At 39.5% G+C, this 21776-nt stretch overlaps 1 pseudogene; it reads left to right on the forward strand.

Annotated features, from left to right (window-relative positions):
• The first annotated feature begins 3199 nt into the window (after positions 1-3199).
• On the forward strand, positions 3200-5015 carry LOC120878254 (annotated as a pseudogene).
• Positions 5016-21776: the final 16761 nt, after the last annotated feature.

The following is a 21776-nucleotide window of genomic DNA, read 5'->3' on the forward strand; positions in this document are numbered from 1 at the left end:
GACTATAAATTGAAAAATAGAATACCAGTTTTTTTTTTTGCAATTTCAATAATAAATGTAAGAATAAAAAAGAATTGTGCTCATATTTGTAATAGTAGTGCAAGTTGTATTATCTTAAGAAAACCAATGGTTTTTACAGAAAATGAAATTCACAACACAATGCTAAAGAAAGGATAAAAAACACTATAATATGATTCATATTGTATAAGTTTTACATCCAAACACATCAATATGTCCCTCAGATACACAGAAAGTGAAAGTCTCTCAGTCCTGTCTGACTCTTTGCGACTCCATGGACTATACAGTCCATGGAATCCTCCAGGCCAGAGTACTGGGGTGGGTAGCCTTTCCCTTCTCCAGGGGATCTTCCAAACCCAGGGATCAAACACAGGTCTCCTGCATTGCAGGCGGATTCTTTACCAGCTGAGCTACAAGCGAAGACCAAGAATACTGGAATGGGGAGCCTATCCCTTCTCCACCAGATCTTCCTGACCCAGGAATCAAACCAGGGTCTCCTGCATTGCAGGCAGATTCTTTACCAACTGAGCTATGAGGGAAGTCCACAGATACAGAGGGACAACCAGAAATTGAACAAAAATTAAGAATCTTTGGATTGTTATCCAATAGCTGATTTTGCTTTTGTATATTTCTTCATTTTGCAAGTATTTAAAGACAAAAATATCAAACATAGACTGGCAATTCATTTCTTACATGATAGTATATATGTTTCAATGCCATTATCCAAAATCATCCCACCCTCTCCCTCTCCCTCAGAGTCCAAAAGTCTCTTTTATACATCTGTGTCTCCTTTGCTGTCTCGCATACAGGGTTATCATTACCATCTTTCTAAATTCCATATATATGTGTTAGTATACTGTATTGGTGTTTTTCTTTCTGGCTTACTTCACTCTGCATAATCGGCTCCAGTTTCATCCATCTCATTAGAATGGATTCAAATGTATTCTTTTTAATGGCTGAGTAATACTCCATTGTGTATATGTACCAGAACTTTCTTATCCATTCATCTGCTGATGGATATCTAGGTTGTTTCCATGTCCTGGTTATTATAAACAGTGCTGCGATGAACATTGGGGTACATGTGTCTCTTTCAATTCTGGTTTCCTCAGTGTGTATGCCCAGCAGTGGGATTGCTGGGTCATTGGGCAGTTCTATTTGAAATTTTTAAAGGAATCTCCACACTGTTCTCCACAGTGGCTGTACCAGTTTGCATTCCCACCAACAGTGTAAGAGGGTTCCCTTTTCATCACACCCTCTCCAGCATTTATTGCTTGCAGACTTTTGGATTGCAGCCATTCTGACTGGTGTGAAATGGTATCTCATTGTGGTTTTGATTTTCATTTCTCTGATAATGAGTGATGTTGAGCATCTTTTCATGTGTTTGTTAGCCATCCGTATGTCTTCTTTGAAGAAATGTCTATTTAGTTCTTTGGCCCATTTTTTGATTGGGTCATTTATTTTTCTGGAATTGAGCTGCATAAGTTGCTTGTATATTTTTGAGATTAGTTGTTTGTCAGTTGCTTCATTTGCTATTATTTTCTCCCATTCAGAAGGCTGTCTTTTCACCTTGCTTATAGTTTCCTTTGTTGTGCAGAAGCTTTTAATTTTAATTAGATCTCATTAGTTTATTTTTGCTTTTATTTCCAGTATTCTGGGAGGTGGATCATAGAGGATCCTGCTGTGATTTATGTCGGAGAGTGTTTTGCCTATGTTCTCCTCTAAGAGTTTTATAGTTTCTGGTCTTACGTTTAGATCTTTAATTCATTTTGAGTTTATTTTTGTGTGCGGTGTTAGAAAGTGATCTAGTTTCATTCTTTTACAAGTGGTTGACCAATTTTCCCAGCACCACTTGTTGAAGAGATTGTCTTTACTCCATTGTATATTCTTGCCTCCCTTGTCAAAGATAAGGTGTCCATAAGTGTGTGGATTTATCTCTGGGCTTTCTATTTTGTTCCATTGATCTATATTTCTGTCTTTGTGCCAGTACCATACTGTCTTGATGACTGTGGCTTTGTAGTAGAGCCTGAAATCAGGCAAGTTGGATACAGGATGCTTGGGTACATGGGGATGATCCAGAGAGATTATATGGGGTGGGAGGTGGGAGGGGGGTTCAGGATTGGGAACTCATATACACCCGTGGTGGATTCATGTCAATGTATGGCAAAACCAATACAGTAATGTAAAGTAAAATATAGTAAAAATAAAAACTAAAAAAAAAAAAGTTGTGAAAAAAAAGACAAAAATATAGTGTCTAGTTCAATATTTTAAAAAAGATCAGTGGACTAGAGTGCATTATGAAATTGTTCCTCAAACTTTGGGAAAAAATGCATAATCAACCAAAGTATCACAAGGGCATTATTTCATCTAATTGCCCCATTTGTGGTCTCAAGGCAATAGTTAAATAATGTTCTCTAAGGTTAACCTCCTTAGGGTTTTGGTGGTATGTATATGTGATAATTTGATGTTAGGGTTTGGCTTTTTTGGTCTCCTTTTCTCTTTGTCAAGTCTGAATATATTTTAAATACATTATAAGATAAATTCATTTTTCTGAAATATTCATTGAAATATACTATAGATTCCTGTTACTATTTTTCAGGCTTATTACTATATTAAAAAAAATGACTTCTCAGAAGAAATTTTCCTAGAATCCATTAAATTTAGAAAAGAAGCTTTATTAAATGAGCCAGTCTAATTCTTCTGTGCTCAGGTGAGTTGATTTTTATTTCATTTTAAAAGGAATGTAATATGTTCCTAATATGCTCCATTAATCTTTGCAGGAGGCAAACAAGCTTGTGTATAAATCTAACTGCCAGGTTACCTGTTTAGTTGACTAGAAGTTTTTTGATTATTTATCTTTCACCATGTTTATTATTGTTCACTAGGCTACATCACAAGGACATTTTTTTGCTTTTTTCTGGATCACAATATTTTCATTCCCTTTATACATACAAACTTTAATAATAAATAAGAACTATAAATTGTCATTTGTGCTTATATGGATTATAGCCTGGAACAATGCTCTAAGAAACAAATTGAGGCTGAGATTTTATAATTTTATAGTTTCTAAAATGCCTGTTACAGGACTGAGTACATAGTGGGTCTGCAATGGGAAAATTATTCCAGGTAATTGCACAGAAAAGAAGATAAATACTATGCACAGCACCTATGCTCACAGCTGAGCATGGCTGACACTTTCTGGGCTGCATGGGTGGTTGGGAACATTGGCCCCAAATCTGTTGACAAATACAGAGTGTGGGAAGTGGAGTGAAAAGCTACAGGTGTGGAGAAGGAATGTGGGGAAGAAGGAGCAAGTGTGCAACAGAAATTGTATTCATCTTTGGTGAAGATTTCCCTTTCAACCCTGGGCTATTCAAACTTTGTTACCATAGACATAGGGAACACATCCTGACTTTTTGAAAAAGTGTTTTTAGTTAGAGAATATGTACTCTATGATTTGTATGTTAAATTAAAACATACTTTCAGGGAATCAGGAATTAATTGCATGTTTAGGAATGTAAAGGAATAACTGCAGAAAAAGAGTGGGGGAATATGTGAATGACATAGTTACACATGTACAGGAAATCTTGAAGTGTTACACGTGTTCTTGGAGTATAAAGTTATAAAACCTGAGTGAAAATAACAGTGTTTAATTTCAACTCCTAATGAGATATAGAATTTTTAGAAAATTCTATGTGGAATGAACTTCCCTTTATACTGAGTGCCATTTCAGGTTTTGGTAAGAATTTAGGAAGTAGCTTTGAAAAGAATGAATTTTAATGTCAGGAAAAGACAGTAGAGGCATTTTGGAGGAAAAGAGGCTAATTAAAAAAATAATAATAATTCAATGAATTCTTTTTCCCCATAAGTACTTTCATTCTATGCTTAGGTCAGGAAGATCCCTGGAGGAGGGCGTGACAACTTATCCAGTGTTCTTGCCCAGAGAATCTCATGGACAGAGGAACCTGGCAGGCTACAGTCCATGGAGTCCCAAAAACGTCCGACAATACTGAGGAAATAAAATTACATTTCATTCAAATTTTGCTTCAGATTTCTCTGAATCAATTTTTATATTTTGTCCACAGAAACCAAGAAAACCAGAGTGCTGAAGTCACTTTCATTCTCTTGGGCTTCTCAGAATATCCTGAACTCCAGATACCCCTTGTCCTGTTATTCTTAACCATCTACTCCATCACTGTGCTGGGGAACATGGGCATGATCCTAATTATCAAGATAAATCCCAAACTCCACACCCCTGTGTACTACTTCCTCAGACATTTGTCCTTTGTTGACCTCTGTTACTCAACAGTAGTCACACCCAAGCTACTAGAAAACTTGATTGTGGAAGACAGAACCATCTCCTTCACAGGATGCCTCATGCAATTCTTCTTTGCCTGAATATTTGTGGTGCCAGAGACATTCCTGTTGGCAGTGATGGCATATGACCAATTTGTGGCGTTTGCAACCCTCTTCTCTACACAGCTGTCATGTCTCAGAAGCTTTGTTCCTTATTGGTGGGTGCATCATCCTCTTGGGGTACAGTCTGTTCCCTGAATCTTACCCACTTTTTATCCAAATTGTCCTTTAGAGGAAATAATATCATAAATAACTTTGTCTGTGAGCACATGGCCATTGTTGCAGTTTCCTGCTCTGACCCCTACATTAGCCAGAAGATCATTTTAGTCTCTGCCACGTTTAATGAAATAAGGAGCCTGATGATTATCCTCACCTCCTATGTTTTCATTTTTATCACTGTCCTGAAGATGTCTTCAACTGGGGGGTGCCACAAAGCTTTCTACACCTGTGCCTCCCACCTGACTGCCATCATCATCTTCCACGGGACCATCCTTATCCTTTACTCTGTTCCTAACTCCAGAAGTTCATGGCTCATGGTCAAGGTGGCCTCTGTCTTTTACACAGTGGTAATCCGCATGCTGAACCCAGTGATCTACAGCCTCAGGAACAAAGATGTGAAAGAAACTAGTAGGAAGCTGCTGCTGATACTGCTGCTAAGTCGCTTCAGTTGTGTCCGACTCTGTGCGACCCCATGGACTACAGCCTACCAGGCTCCTCCGGCCATGGGATTTTCTAGGCAAGAGTACTGGAGTGGGGTGCATTGCCTTCTCTGGTAGGAAGCTAGTCAATACCAAATTATGTCAATGAATGTAAAACAGCTTAGGTTTGCTTTTCATTTACAAGAGCACTGTGGAGAACTGTTCAAGTTTTCTAGCATTTTTAAATAGCATTTCAAATTCCAATTTTTAGAAAGCAAAACAGTGCACACATTTAATGTAATTCCCTTGTTGATACATCGTTCAACAACCTTAGTAAACTGTAGAGAATTAGCAATAAAATAATAAATAACACCTAATTAAAGCCTAGACTATTTAAGTATCTAGATAAAGTGTTTGTCATGTAAAGATTTCTGAGTAAAGACATATTATCATTGGCTGTTCAGGTGAGTCTTCTTTCTTTCTTAAGTCATCATAAGTCATCAAAGAATGGATTTGAGTTGTCATGAAAGTTTATAGTTAACCATGAGGGAGTTACATCAGTTGAATCATAGTAACTAAGAGTTGTTCAACACTAGGACATTAAAGTTAAAAGACATGCCTGTACTTAGTTGCTCACTCATGTCCGACTCCTTACAATTCTACAGGCTTTAGCCTGCCAGGCTCCTGTGTCCATGGCAAGAATGCTGGAGTGGGTAGTCATTTTCTTCTCCAGGGGATCTGCATGACCAGTAATCAAACCTATGTCTCCTGCATTGCAGGCAGATTCTTTACCAGCTTAAAGGATATATTTATTTAACACCACATAGAAAGAATTGGTACATTATAAGTGCAAAGAAGTCATGTCTCTGCCCCAACAAAATCCTGAAAATGATTTGGTAACATTGTACTTGTTAATATAAAATTTATTTGTTCATTGTACATAAATTATCAAAAATAAAATTAAGAAAGGCACACTTCAGAAATAGTTCCAGCTAAATCTAAAATAGTCTTTCATGTCAGTAAAATTACATATAAAATAGCTATTGCTGTACAATGATAACATAACAGAGAACTTCATTGGTAAGTAACATTAATGGTGGATTGAATGGGGGCCCTGCTAATATCAGTTAGAGCATCTTGGTTAACCTGATTTAATTTTGCCCAACTAGCAAACTCATGGACTTCCCTGGTGGCTCAGATGATGAAGAATCCACTTGCAATGCTGCAGACCTTGGTTCTATCCCTGAGTGGGGAAGATCCCCTAGAGAAAGGGAAGGCAACCCACTCCAATATCCTTGCCTGGAGAATCCCATGACAGAGGAGCCTGGTGGGCTTCAGTCCATGGAGTTACAAAGACTCAGACACGACTGAGCAACTAACACATTTCACAGTAAACTCACATCCAGTCTATAGAGCGAGTTTTATTTTGACAAATGCTGTGGTGCTTCACAGGTGGCACTAGTGATAAAGAACCTGCGTAGCAATGCAGGAGACGTAGGAGACATGGGTTCAATTCCTGGGTTGGGAGGATCCTCTGGAGGAGGCTATGGGAACCCATCCCAGTATTCTTTCCTGGAGAACTCCATAGACAGTGAAGCCTGGTGGGCTACAGTCCATAGAGTGGCAAGGAATCAAACATCACTGAAACGACACAGTATGCACACATCTTGATATCAGGTGTACCCAGCCCCTCCTCCCTAAATAAACTCTACTACCACATAAGGTATCTATTATCTGCCAGAAATAGGGGGAAAAGCCTAACACCTCTTTGTGAAAGACTGTTCTTTTTCCCTGCTAAGCATTTTGTCTAATAGTAATTCTATGTTCATCCATGTGAGAGGAACCACCAAACTTATTCTACAGTGTCTGTAGTGATCCCCTGGTGGCTCAGACGGTAAAGAGTCTGCCCACAATGCAGGAGACCCAGGTATGACCCCTGGGTTGGGAAGATACCCTGGAGAAGGAAATGACAACCCACATCACTACTCTTTTTTTTTTTTTACTTTATTTTACTTTACAATACTGTATTGGTTTTACCATACATTGACATGAATCCACCATGCATGTACATGAGTTCCAAATCCTGAGGCCCGCTTCCACCTCTCACCTCATATCATCTCTCTGGATCTTCCCCGTGCATCAGCCCCAAGCATCCTGTATCTTGTAATGAACATAGACTGGCGATTCTTCTGTTACATGATAGTATACAAGTTTCAATCTTGTATACCATTCTCCCAAATCATCCCACCCTCTCCCTCTCCTACAGAGTCCAAAAGTCCGTTCTATACATCTATGTCTCTTTTGCTGTCCGGCATACAGGGTTATCATTACCATCTTTCTATATTTCATATATATGTGTTAGTATACCGTATTGGTGTTTTTCTTTCTGGCTTATTTCACTCTGTACAATCGGCTCCAGTTTCATCCACCTCATTAGAACTGATTCAGTTCAGTTCAGTTCATTTCAGTCGCTCAGACATGTCCGACTCTTTGCGACCCCATGAATCGCAGCACGCCAGGCCTCCTTGTTCATCTCCATCTCCCGGAGTTCACTCAGACTCACGTCCATCAAATCCGTGATGCCATCCAGCCATCTCATCCTTGGTCGTCCCCTTCTCCTCCTGCCCCCAATCCCTCCCAGCATCAGAGTCTTTTCCAATGAGTCAAATATTCTCATGAGGTGGCCAAAGTACTGGAGTTTCTGCTTTAGGATCATTCCTTCCAAAGAAATCCCAGGGTTGATATTCAGAATGGACTGGTTGGATCTCCTTGCAGTCCAAGGGACTCTCAAGAGTCTTCTCCAACACTACAGTTCAAAAGCATCAATTCTTCAGTGCACAGCCTTCTTCACAGTCCAACTCTCACATCCATACATGACCACAGGAAAAACCATAGCCTTGACTAGACGGACCTTAGTCGGCAAAGTAATGTCTCTGCTTTTGAATATACTATGTAGGTTGGTCATAAATTTTCTTCCAAGGAGTAAGCGTCTTTTAATTTCATGGCCGCAATCACCATCTGCAGTGATTTTGGAGCCTCCCCCCTAAAAATAAAGTCTGACACTATTTCCACTGATTCCCCAACTATTTCCCATGGAGTGATGGGACCGGATGCTATGATCTTAGTTTTCTGAATGTTGAGCTTTAAGCCAACTTTTTCGCTCTCCTCTTTCACTTTCATCAAGAGGCTTTTTAGCTCCTCTTCACTTTCTGCCATAAGGATGGTGTCATCTGCATATCTGAGTTATTGATATTTCTCCCAGAAATCTTGATTCCAGCTTGTGTTTCTTCCAGTCCAGCGTTTCTCATGATGTACTCTGCATAGAAGTTAAATAAGCAGGGTGACAATATACAGCCTTGACATATTCCTTTTCCTATTTGGAATCAGTCTATTTTTCCATGTTCACTTCTAACAGTTGCTTCCTGACCTGCATACAGATTTCTCAAGAGGCAGGTTAGGTGGTCTGGTATTCCCATCTCTTTCAGAATTTTCCACAGTTTATTGTGATCCACACAGTCAAAGGCTTTGGCATAGTCAATAAAGCATAAATAGATGTTTTTCTGGAACTCTCTTGCTTTTTCCATGATCCAGCAGATGTTGGCAATTTGATCTCTGGTTCCTTTGCCTTTTCTAAAACCAGCTTGAACATCTGGAAGTTCACGGTTCACATATTGCTGAAGCGTGGCTTGGAGAATTTTGAGCATTACTTTACTAGCATGTGAGATGAGTGCAATCGTGTGGTAGTTTGAGCATTCTTTGGCATTGCCTTTCTTTGGGATTGGAATGAAAACTGACCTTTGCCAGTCCTTTGGCCACTGCTGAATTTTCAAAATTTGCTGGCATACTGAGTGCAGCAGTTTCACAGCATCATCTTTCAGTATTTGAAACAGCTCAACTGGAATTCCATCACCACCACTAGCTTTGTTCATAGTGATTCTTCCTAAGGCCCACTTAACTTCACATTCCAGGATGTATGGCTCTAGATTAGTGATCACATCATCATGATTATCTGGGTCGTGAAGATCTTTTTTGTACAGTTCTTCTTTGTATTCTTGCCACCTCTTCTTAATATCTTCTGCTTTTGTTAGGTCCATACAATTTCTGTCCTTTATCGAGCCCATCTTTGCATGAAATGTTCCCTTGGTATCTCTGATTTTCTTGAAGAGATCTCTAGTCTTTCCAATTCTGTTGTTTTCCTCTATTTCTTTGCATTGATCACTGAAGAAGGCTTTCATATCTCTTCTTGCTATTCTTTGGAACTCTGCACATTCAGACACTTATATCTTTCCTTTTCTCCTTTGTTTTTCACCTCTTCTTTTCACAGCTATTTGTAAGGCCTCCCCAGACAGCCATTTTGCTTTTTTGCATTTCCTTTCCATGGGGATGGTCTTGATCCCTGTCTCCTGTACAATGTCACAAACCTCATTCCATAGTTCATGAGGCACTCTATCTATCAGATCTAGGCCCTTAAATCTATTTCTCACTTCCACTGTATAATCATAAAGGATTTGATTTAGGTCATACCTGAATGGTCTAGCGGTTTTCCCCACTTTCTTTAAGTCTGAATTTGATAATAAGGAGTTCATGATCTGAGCCACAGTCAGCTCCTGGTCCTGTTTTTGTTGACTGTATAGAGCTTCTCCATCTTTGGCTGCAAAGAATATAATCAATCTGACTTTGGTGTTGACCTTCTGGTGATATCCATGTGTAGAGTCTTCTCTTGTGTTGTTGGAAGAGGGTGTTTGCTATGACCAGTGCATTTTCTTGGCAAAACTCTATTCGTTTTTGCCCTACTTCATTCCGCATTCCAAGGCCAAATTTGCCTGTTACTCCAGGTGTTTCTTGACTTCCTACTTTTGCATTCCAGTCCCCTATAATGAAAAGGACATCTTTTTTGGGTGTTAGTTCTAAAAGGTCTTGTAGGTCTTCATAGAACCGTTCAACTTCAGCTTCTTTAGCATCACTAGTTGGGGGATAGACTTGGATAACTGTGATATTGAATGGTTTGCCTTGGAGACGAACAGAGATCATTCTGTCTTTTTTGAGATTGCATCCAAGTACTGCATTTTGGACTCTTTTGTTGACGATGATGACTACTCCATTTCTTCGGAGGGATTCCTTCCTGCAGTAGTAGATATAATGGTCATCTGAGTTAAATTCACACATTCCAGTCCATTTTAGTTCACTGATTCCTAGAATGTCAATGTTCACTCTTGCCATCTCTTGTTTGACCACTTCCAATTTGCCTTGATTCATGAACCTGACATTCCAGGTTCCTATGCAATATTGCTCTTTACAGCATCATTACCTTACTTCTATCACCAGTGACATCCACAAATGAGTATTGTTTTTGCTTTGGCTCCATCCCTCATTCTTTCTGGAGTTATTTCTCCACTGATCTCCAGTAGCATATTGGGCACCTAATGACCTGGGAAGTTCCTTTTTTGGTATCCTATCATTTTTCCTTTTCATACTGTTCATGGGGTTCTCAAGGCAAGAATACTGAAGTGGCTTGGCATTTCCTTCTCCAGTAGACCACACTTCAAATGTATTCTTTTTAATGGCTGGTTAATACTCCATTGTGTACATGTACCACAACTTTATTATCCATTCATCTGCTGATGCACATCTAGGTTGTCTCCATGTCCTGGCTACTATAAACAGTGCTGCAATGAACATTGGGGTACATTTGTCTCTTTCAATTCTGGTTTCCTCAGTGTGTATCCCCAGCAGTGAGATTGCATTATCATAAGGCAGTTCTATTTCGAGTTTTTTAAGTTTTTTAAGTTCTCCCTAGTGGCTGTACTAGTTTGCATTGCCACCAACAGTGTAAGAGGGTTCCCTTTTCTCCACACCCTCTCCAGCATTTATTGCTTGTAGACTTTTGGATCGCAGCCATTCTGACTGGTGTCAAGTGGTACCTCATTGTGGTTTTGATTTGCATTTCTCTGATAATGAGTGATGTTGAGCATCTATTCATGTGTTTGTTAGCCATCCGTATGTCTTCTTTGAAGAAATGTCTATTTAGTTCTTTGGCCCATTTTTTGATTGGGTCATTTATTTTTCTGGAGTGAGCTGCATAAGTTGCTTATATATTTCTGAGATTAGTTGTTTGTCAGTTGCTTCATTTGCTCTTATTTTCTCCCATTCAGAAGGCTGTCTTTTCACCTTGCTTATATTTTCTTTGTTGTGCAGAAGCTTTTAATTTTAATTAGATCTCATTAGTTTATTTTTGCTTTTATTTCCAGTATTCTGGGAGGTGGATCATAGAGGATCCTGCTGTGATTTATGTCGGAGAGTGTTTTGCCTATGTTTTCCTCTAGGAGTTTTATAGTTTCTGGTCTTACGTTTAGATCTTTAATCCATTTTGAGTTTATTTTTGTGTGTGGTGTTAGACAGTGATCTATTTTCATTCTTTTACAAGTCGTTGACCAGTTTCCCCAGCACCACTTGTTAAAAAGATTGTCTTTAATCCATTGTATATTCTTGCCTCCTTTGTGGAAGATAAGGTGTCCATCGGTGTGTAGATTTATCTTTGCGCTTTCTATTTTGTTCCATTGATCTATATTTCTGTCTTTGTGCAAGTACCATACTCTCTTGATGACTGTGGCTATGTAGTAGAGCCTGAAGTCAGGCAGGTTGATTCCTCCAGTTCCATTCTTCTTTCTCAAGATTGCTTTGGCTATTCGAGGATTTTTGTATTTCCATACAAATTGTGAAATTATTTGTTCTAGATCTGTGAAAAATACCACTGGTAGCTTGATAGGGATTGCATTGAATCTGTACATTGCTTTGGATAGTATACTCATTTTCACTATATTGATTCTTCTGATCCATGAACATGGTATATTTCTCCATCTATTAGTGTCCTCTTTGACTTCTTTCATCAGTCTTTTATAGTTTTCTATATATGGGTCTTAATTTGTTTAGGTAGATATATTCATAAGTATTTTATTCTTTTCATTGCAATGGTGAATGGAATTGTTTCCTTACTTTCTTTTACTACTTTCCCATTATTAGTGTATAGGAATGCAAGGGATTTCTGTGTGTTGATTTTATATCCTGCAACTTTACTATATTCATTGATTAGCTTTAGTAGTTTTCTGGTGGAGTCTTTAGGGTTTTCTAGGTAGAGGATCATGTCATCTGCAAACAGTGGGGGTTTTACTTCTTCTTTTCCAATTTGGATTCCTTTTATTTCTTTTTCTGCTCTGATTGCTATGGCCACAACTTCCAGAACTATGTTGAATAGTAGCAGTGAATGTGGGCACCCTTGTCTTGTTCCTGACTTTAGGGGAAATTTTTTCAGTTTTTCACCATTGAGGATAGTTTGCTGTGGGTTTATCATATATAGCTTTTATTATGTTGAGGTATGTCCCTTCTATTCCTGCTTTCTGGAGAGGTTTTAATCATAAATTGATGTTGAATTTTGTCAGAGGCCTTCTCTGCATCTATTGAGATAATCATATGGCTTTTAGTTTTCAATTTGTTAATGTGGTGAATTACATTGATTGATTTGCAGATATTGAAGAATCCTTGCATCCCTGGGATAAAGCCCACTTGGTCATGGTGTATGATCTTTTTAATGTGTTGTTGGATTCTGATTACTAGAATTTTGTTAAGGATTTTTGCATCTATGTTCATCAGTGATATTGGCCTTTGGTTTTCTTTTTTTGTGGCATCTTAGTCAGGTTTTGGTATTCGGGTGATGGTGGCCTCATAGAATGAGTTTGGAAGTTTACCTTCCTCTGCAATTTCCTGAAAGAGTTTGAGTAGAATAGGTGTTAGCTCTTCTCTAAATTTTTGGTAGAATTCAGCTGCGAAGCCGTCTGGACCTGAGCTTTTGTTTTCTGGAAAATTTCTGATTATAGTTTCAATTTCTATTCTTGTGATGGGTCTGTTAAGATTTTCTATTTCTTCCTGGTTCAGTTTTGGAAAGTTGTACTTTTCTAAGAATTTGTCCATTTCTTCCACGTTGTCCATTTTGTTGGCATATAATTGCTGATAGTAGTCTCTTATGATCCTTTGTATTTCTGTGTTGTCTGTTGTGATCTCTCCATTTTCATTTCTAATTGTATTGATTTTATTCTTCTCCCTTTGTTTCTTGATGAGTCTGGCTAATGGTTTGTCAATTTTATTTATCCTTTCAAAGAACCAGCATTTGGCTTTGTTGATTTTTGCTATGGTCTCTTCTGTTTCTTTTGCATTTACTTCTGCCCTAATTTTTAAGATTTCTTTCCTTCTACTAACTCTGGGGTTCTTAATTTCTTCCTTTTCTAGTTGTTTTAGGTGTAGAGTTAGGTTATTTATTTGACTTTTTTCTTGTTTCTTGAGGTATGCCTTTGTTGCTATGAACTTTTCTCTCAGCACTGCTTTTATAGTGTCCCACAGGTTTTGGGTTGTTGTGTTTTCATTTTCATTCATTTCTATGCATATTTTGATTTCCTTTTTGATTTTTTCTGTGATTTGTTGGTTATTCAGAAGTGTGTTGTTCAGCCTCCATATGTTGGAATTTTTAATAGTTTTTTTTCCCCATATTTGAGATCTAATCTTAATGCATTATTGTCAGAAAAAGATGCTTGGAATGATTTCAATATTTTTGAATTTATCAAGGTTAGATTTATGGCCCAGGATGTGGTCTATCCTGGAGAAGGTTCCATGTGCACATGAGAAAAAGGTGAAATTCATTGTTTTGGGGTGAAATGTCCTATAGATATCAATTAGGTCTAACTGTTCTATTGTATCTTTTAAAGTTTGTGTTTCTTTGTTAATTTCCTGTTTAGTTGATCTGTCCATATGTGTGAGTGCGGTATTAAAGTCTCCTACTATTATTGTGTTGTTGTTAATTTCCCCTTTCATACTTGTTAGCATTTGTCTTACATATTGCAGTGCACCTATGTTGTGTACATATATATTTATAATTGCTATATCTTCTTCTTGGATTAATCATTTGATCATTATGTAGAGTCCTTCATTGTCTCTTTTTACAGCCTTTGTTTTGAAGTCCATTTTATCGGATATGAGTATTGCTACTCCTGCTTTCTTTTGGTCTCTATTTGCATGGAATATCTTTTCCCAGTCCTTCACTTTCAGTCTGGATGTGTCCCTTATTTTGAGGTAGGTCTCTTGTAGGCAGCATATATAGGGATCTTGTTTTTGTATCCATTCAACCAGTCTTTGCCTTTTGTTGGGGCATTCAACCCATTTACGTTTAATGTAATTATTGATAAGTATGATCCCATTTCCATTTACTTTATTGTTTTGGGTTTGGGTTTATATGCCCTTCTTGTGTTTCCTGTCCAGAGAATATCCTTTAGCATTTGTTGGAGAGCTGGTTTGGTGGTGCTGAATTCTCTCAGCTTTTGCTTGTATGGAAAGCTTTTTATTTCTCCTTCATATTTGAATGAGATCCATGCTGGGTACAGTAATCTGAGCTGTAGGTTATTTTCTTTCATCACTTTAAGTATGTCTTGCCATTCCCTCCTGGCCTGAAGAGTTTCTATTGAAAGATCTGCAGTTATCCTTATGGGAATCCCCTTGTGTGTTATTTGTTGTTTTGCCCTTGCTGCTTTTAATATTTGTTCTTTGTGTTTGATATTTGTTAATTTGATTAATATGTGTCTTGGGTGTTTCGCCTTGGGTTAATCCTATTTGGAACTCTCTGGGTTTCTTGGACTTGGGTGATTATTTCCTTCTCCATTTTAGGGAAGTTTTCAACTATTATCTCCTCAAGTATTTTCTCATGGTCTTTGTTTTTGTCTTCTTCTTCTGGGATTCCTATAATTCGAATGTTGGAGCATTTCATATTTTCCTGGAGGTCTCTGAGATTGTCCTCATTTCTTTTAATTCATTTTTCTTTTTTCCTCTCTGATTCATTTATTTCTGCCATTCTGTCTTCTATATCACTAATTCTATCTTCTGCCTCCGTTATTCTACTATTTGTTGCCTCCAGAGTGTTTCTGATCTTATTCATTGCATTATTCATTATATATTAACTCTTTTTTATTTCTTTTAGGTCCTTGTTAAAGCTTTCTTGCATCTTCTCAATCCTTGTCTCCAGGCTATTTATCTGTCATTCCATTTTGATTTCAAGATTTTGGATCATTTTCACTATCAATATTCGGAAATCTTTCTCAGGTAGATTCCCTATCTCTTCCTCTTTTGTTTGGTTTGGTGGGCATTTCTCCTGTTCCTTTACCTTCTGGGTATTCCTCTGTCTCTTCATCTTGGTTATATTGCTGCGTTTGGGGTGGCCTTTCTATATTCTGGGAATTTGTGGAGTGTTGGTGGCCAGCGTGAGGAACTCCGCCCATGGCAAAGGTCATGAGGAAGGAGGCTTGGCATACGCAAAGGCGTGGTCAAGCCTCAGGAAACCCCCTGTTCCCGAGCATCTACCCCCAAACCAGAGTCTGTTTTATGCTCTCACCTACGTCTCTGACTTTACGGGGGGCTCTCCCCCATAACTGTTTCCCTCGGAGAAGGAGTTAACTTGCAGCTCCAAGGCAATAAAAATTCCTGGGCATGACAAGAGTGTTTCAGCTTAGGACTCCTCTGAAGGTTATCCAGCCCGCCTGTATAGGTTCATCCGGCCACATGTGATTGTTTACAGCCTCCAAATCTGAGAGGCACGAGATGTTGTAGACTTACTAAAGGCAAGTTCTTTTGGGGAGTTAGAAATTATTAATACAGTGGGTTGGTTAGGAATTAAATTGGTGAGGGGTTTTTCATTTTTTGTGCCAATAATTGCTGCTAATTCCCTACCCTGGGTGGGACAAGGAGGTCAAACCTCTCTACTGACAGACTAGCTTTTGTGACAGGATTATCCATACTCCTGCCACCTGATTGTTTACTACCTGTTAACCACAAACAGCACAGAGAGTTTTGGAGTATTTTGAGAGTCTTAATTAGCATAGGGCTTTTTCTTCTTCTTGAGTCAATGATTGCCGCCAGGCCTCCATATCCTTAGGCACCTGGGATATATTCAATGTATTTGGAATATAGAAAAGGAAATATAGTAGTTTTTGATGTTAGCAATACTAGGCTTTTTGAGTTAATGAATTTTCTCTTTCGTAATAGATCACTGTGCTTTGTTATAAATCACTGTGTCTTTGTTATGTAAAAATGTAACTTTATCACTATCTTAAGGCTAAATAGATCTTAAGGGGAGCATTGATGAAAGGATTTTCATTTGTTTGGCTGATGTTTGCTGCTAAATCTCCATATTCCCTGCCCTTATAATGAATATAACTAACATATAGGAGAAAGAAGTATTAACCTTTAAACATATAGGAGAGATAGGTATTAACCTTTAAGATTAATCCTGTTAACCTTGGGTTAAATAAATTCCTTTCTTGATTGTAACTCACTATACCCTCACCCTATAGGAATGCAACTTTATCTGGGGGGTGGTGCCTGGTTTAAGAAAAACCACCCTTGGAAGAAATAAGGTTTTTGGTTATCAGAAAGAAAGGGTCATAGAATGTCAGCAGGTCTCACTCATGGCCAGAAGATGATGTAATATCCCTAAGACCCTCGCGTGACTCTGTATTCATCCCTATGTGTAACAAAAGGTATATAAGCAAACCCCAAAATAAAGAAATCGGATCAGTTTCCAGAAAGACTGATTCCACCATGTGGCTTCTTTCTTGCTCCTGTTTCTCTGGCTGAAATTCAGCCTCTTTCTCCACTAATTCTCCTACTACACTATCCGTTTCTAATCTCTCTATATATCTGTAATTAAATATGTATTTTTCCAAAGACACTGACGCCGTCCCCCCACCTTCGAATCACCCTGGGTCCACCGGGGCTGGACCCCGGCAGTGGAGTTCTCTTTATTGTGGAGTTTTCTTGCTGTGGGTGGGGTTGTATCAGTGGCTTGTCAAGGTTTCTTGGTTAGGGAAGCTTGTGTCGGAGTTCTGGTGGGTGGAACTGGATTTCTTCTCTTTGGAGTGCAATGAAGTGTCCAGTAGTGAGTTATGAGATGTCAATGGTTTTGGAGTAACTTTGAGTTGCCTGTATATTGAAGCTCAGGGGTGTGTTCCTGTGTTGCTGGAGAATTTTCTTGGTACATCTTGCTCTGGAACTTGTTGGCCCTTGGGTGGTGCTTGGTTTCAGTGTAGGTTGGAGGCATTTGATGAGCTCCTATTGATTAATGTTCCCTGGATTCAGGAGTTCTCTGATGTTCTCAGGATTTGGACTTAAGCCTCCTGTTTCTGGTTTACAGTTTTGTTTTTACAGTAGCCTCAAGACTTCTCCATCTATACAGCACCGATGATAAAACATCTAGGTTAAAGATGAAAAGTTTCTCCACATTGAGGGACACCCAGAGAGGTTCACTGAGTTACATGGAAAAGAGAAGAGGGAGGTGGTAGTTAGAGGTGACTGGAATGAGATGAGGTGGGATCAAAAGAGGAGAGAGCATGTTAGCCAGTAATCACTTCCTTATGTGTGCTCCACAGTCTAGGCCACTCATAGATGTTTACAAAGTTATACAGGGAAGAGGAGACAGGGGAAGTAGACAGAGGTGGCCAGGAGGATAAAAGAGGGAAATGAAAAGGAGAGAGACAGATCCAGCCAGTAACCAGTTCCCTAAGTGTTCTCCACCGTTTGGAACACACAGAGATTCACAAAGTTGGGTAGAGAAGAGAAGGGGGAGGGAGGAGACAGAGACAACCTGGTGAAGAAAAAGGAGAGTCCAAAGGAGCAAAGAGTGGTCAAGCCAGTAATCTCAATCTCAGGTAAAATTGGGTACTGAAGATTGGGTTTATAAATGTACAAAATTGACAACAAATACCAAAAAGCAAAGATTAAAAATCTAGAGTAGAGTTTCTATTTTCAAAAATACAATATTAAAGAAAATAAGAAGAAGAAGAGAAAATAGTTAGAAGAATTATTAAAAAAAAAACACAACAACCACAACCACACACACACACACACACACACACACACACACACTATATATATATGGTGTTTGCTTTAAAAATAGGGTTTTTTTTTTGAAAAGTAATAGTAGGTTATAAAAATAAAAATTAAAGGAGAAATAGAGGACTTAAAATTGTTAAAAATTTAAAAAAAAAGAAAAAGAAAAGAAAAAACAATCAACAACATCAATAAAACAAAACAAAACAACAACAAAAAAAGAGAATGATCAAAAAAAATAGTAAAGATATATCTGGGACTTTCTCTGGTGTTGTGGGCAGTGTGGGTTCACTTCCAAGGCGGTTCCCTCTGTTTAGCTTCTTCTTTTTGCTGGTCTGTTCAGTGTCTGAATTCCACTCTGACACAAGGGGGTGGTGGTGGACACTTTTTTTTTTTTCTTTTTCTTTTTAGGCTCACTTGTTCAGTCGAGCTGTGGGGAGGGAGGGATGCTACAAACAAATAACACTGGCTTGTGCTTGCAGTGTCTTAGCCATGCTGGGCCTGCCCCTGCTCACAGCACACACCATTCAGGCTCTACGTTGCTCTGCCAGGAACCGTCTGAGGCCAGCCCTGGGCTGCATGCACCTCCCCGGTCTAAGCCACTCAGGCTCAGCTCTCAGGTAGCCCTCAGAGCCACAGATTAGGTTGGGCCTGCCGTTTGTGCCCTTTGCAGGTCCAAGTAGCTCAGGTGTTTGGCGACCGCAGTCGCTCCAACTTATCACCTTTCCCGTCCCTGCTGTTCAGTTTTCTGGGTGTACCACTGGCTCCCCTTCTCAGGCAGATGGTGACTGTTCAGAACCCCAAGAAGTCTTAGCAAAGAAGCCTGCTTGCAGTTTGGTAGGTAATGCCTCACCAGGGCTGCAATTGCCCCCTTCCAGCCCTTACGGCTCCGGCTGCCTGTCACCGGAGGGGGATGGTCTGCAGCCGGCTATTTCTGTTCCATCCTTTGTTCTGTGTGTGGGCCTGGCGGTGTCATATGTTAGAGCTTTTTGCGTGGTAGCTATCCTACAGTCTGGTATGCTAGCCCAAGTTAGTTCGCTCTAGTTACACTCAGGGCATTCTGGCCCAGTTCTTAAAAAGCACTGCAGCCTGCACCTCCCTGCCCAGCCCCAACTTTCTAGTGGTGGACGCAGGCACTTGTTCTGCTTCTCTGCTGGGAGAGTTACCAATGGGCTCGTAACCTGTTGGTTTTAATTATTTATTTATTTTTCTTCCCTGTTATGTTGTCTTCTGCCCGTCCAAGGCTCACCACAGACTCGGCAGCGAGAATGTTTCCTGGTGTTTGGAAATTTCTTCTTTTTAAGACTCCCTTCCTGGGACAAGACTCCCTTCCCAGGACGGAGCTCCCTCCCTACCTCCTTTGTCTCTTTTTTCATCTTTTATATTTTTTCCTACCTGTTTTTGAAGACAATGATCTGCTTTTCTGGATGCCTGATGTCCTCTGCCAGCATTCAGAAGTTGTTTTGTGGAATTTACTCAGCGTTGAAATGTTCTTTTGATGAATTTTTTTTGGGAGAAAGTGGTCTCCCTGTCCTATTCCTCTGCCATCTTAGGACCGCCCCTCCACTCCAGTACTCTTGTCTAGAAAATTCCATGGATGAAGGAGCCTGGTGGGCTACAGTCCATGGGGTCACAAAGAGTAGGACATGACTGAGTGACTTCATAACTCAGTAACTAAATATGTTGAGAATATTTTCACATGCTTGTTGGACATTTGTAAATTTTGTGTTGTATCTGATTTGACTTTTTGTCTCTATTGTTTCTTTTCTTTACATTTTCTTTTCCTTTATTGATGATGTTTTTAATATAAAAATATTTTAAATTTTGAGGAAGTTCAATTTAGCAATTTATTTATTTATTTATTGTCACTTATGTTTTTGTTTCCCTATCTAAGAATCTACTGCCAAATTCAAGGCCATGAAATTTAAGGCCTGTGTTTTTCTTTTAAGAGTTTTATAGCTTATGCTCTTTCATTCAGGTCCTTGTTCACTTTCTGAGTTAACTGTTGTATATAATATGAGGCAAGTGTCCAATCCCATAATTTTACTTGTGAACACCCAGTTGTCCTAGCATCACTTATTTGAAGAAGAATCTATTCTTTCTCCAATGAATATTAAGAGAATCATAACCTCAGAAGCACCATGATGATGGTGAGGTACAAGTTGGCAGAAATCAGAGTCCGTATAGGGCACAGCTACCTAGTCAAAATGTATTTTGAATCTTCCACTAGTGAGAAATAAGCTTGTTGTTATTGTGTTATTGTTGTTCAGTCACTAAGTCATGTCCAAGTCTTTGCCACCCCATGGACTGACTGCAGCCATGAAATTAAAAGACGCTTACTCCTTGGAAGAAAAGTTATGACCAACCCACATAGTATATTCAAAAGCAGAACTTTGCCGACTAAGGTCCGTCTAGTCAAGGCTATGGTTTTTCCTGTGATCATGTATGGATGTGAGAGTTGGACTGTGAAGAAGGCTGAGCACTGAAGAATTGATGCTTTTGATATGTGGTGTTGGAGAAGACTCTTGAGAGTCCCTTGGACTGCAAGGAGATCCCACCAGTCCATTCTGAAGGAGATCAGCCCTGGGATTTCTTTGGAAGGAATGATGCTAAAGTTGAAACTCCAGTACTTTGGCCACCTCATGAGAAGATTTGACTCACTGGAAAAGACTCTGATGCTGGGAGGGATTGGGGGCAGGAGGAGAAGGGGACGACCGAGGATGAGATGGCTGGATGGCATCCTGGACTCGATGGACGTGAGTCTGAGTGAACTCTGGGAGACGGTGATGGACAGGGAGGCCTCGCGTGCTGTGATTCATGGGGTCGCAAAAAGTCGGGCACGACTGAGTGACTGAACTGAACTGAACTGGACTGCAACACTTCAGGCTTCCCTGCTCTTCAATGTCTCCTGGAGTTTGCTCACACTCATGTCCATTAAGTCAGTGATGCCATCTGACCATCTCATCCTCTGCTGCCCTCTTCTCCACTAGCCTTCAATCATACCCAGCATCAGGGTCTTTTCCAGTAAGTCAGCTCTTCATGTCAGGCGGCCAAACACTGGACCTTCAGCTTCAGCATCAGTCCTTCCAACGAATATTCAGGATTGATTTCCTTCAGGATTGACTGGTTGGATCTTGCTGTCTGAAGGACTCTCAGGAGTCTTCCCCAGCACCTCAGTTTGAAAGGACAATTCTTCGGCACTTTGTCTTCTTTATGGTCCAACTGTCACATCCATACCTGGCTACTGGAAAAACCATGGCTTTGACTATGTGGACTTTTGTTGGCAAAGTGATGTCTCTGGCTTTGAATATGCTGCCTAGTTTTATCATAACTTACTCCAGTACTTTGGCCACCTCATGTGAAGATTTGACTCATTGGAAAAAAACTCTGATGCTGGGAGGGATTGAGGGCAGGAGGAGAAGGGGATGACAGAGGACGAGATGGCTGGATGGCATCACTGACTCGATGGACGTGAGTCTGAGTGAATTCCGGGAGTTGGTGATGGACAGGGAGGCCTGGTGTGCTGCGATTCATGGGGTCGCAAAGAGTTGGACACGACTGAGTGACTGAACTGAACTGATCCCACGGAGCAAGTGCATTTTAATTTCAGGGGTGCAGTCACCATAAAGCAAAGATTTTGGAGCCCAAGAAAGTGAAATCTTACACTGCTTCCACTTCAGCTCCTTCTGCATCAAGTTATTAGTATTCTTAACCTGTGTCCTTAAAGCCAAGTTGGGTATTTGCCAAAATTAGTGAAAATATCATCCTTTTCATAAACAGATATTTTTAGAAAACATATCATCCAAAATTTCTTTTTAGATTCAGTAATAAATATAAACATCTGAGCAT

This window comes from Oryx dammah, unplaced genomic scaffold, assembly GCF_014754425.2.
Source record: "Oryx dammah isolate SB20612 unplaced genomic scaffold, SCBI_Odam_1.1 HiC_scaffold_18, whole genome shotgun sequence".
Taxonomy (NCBI): domain Eukaryota; kingdom Metazoa; phylum Chordata; class Mammalia; order Artiodactyla; family Bovidae; genus Oryx; species Oryx dammah.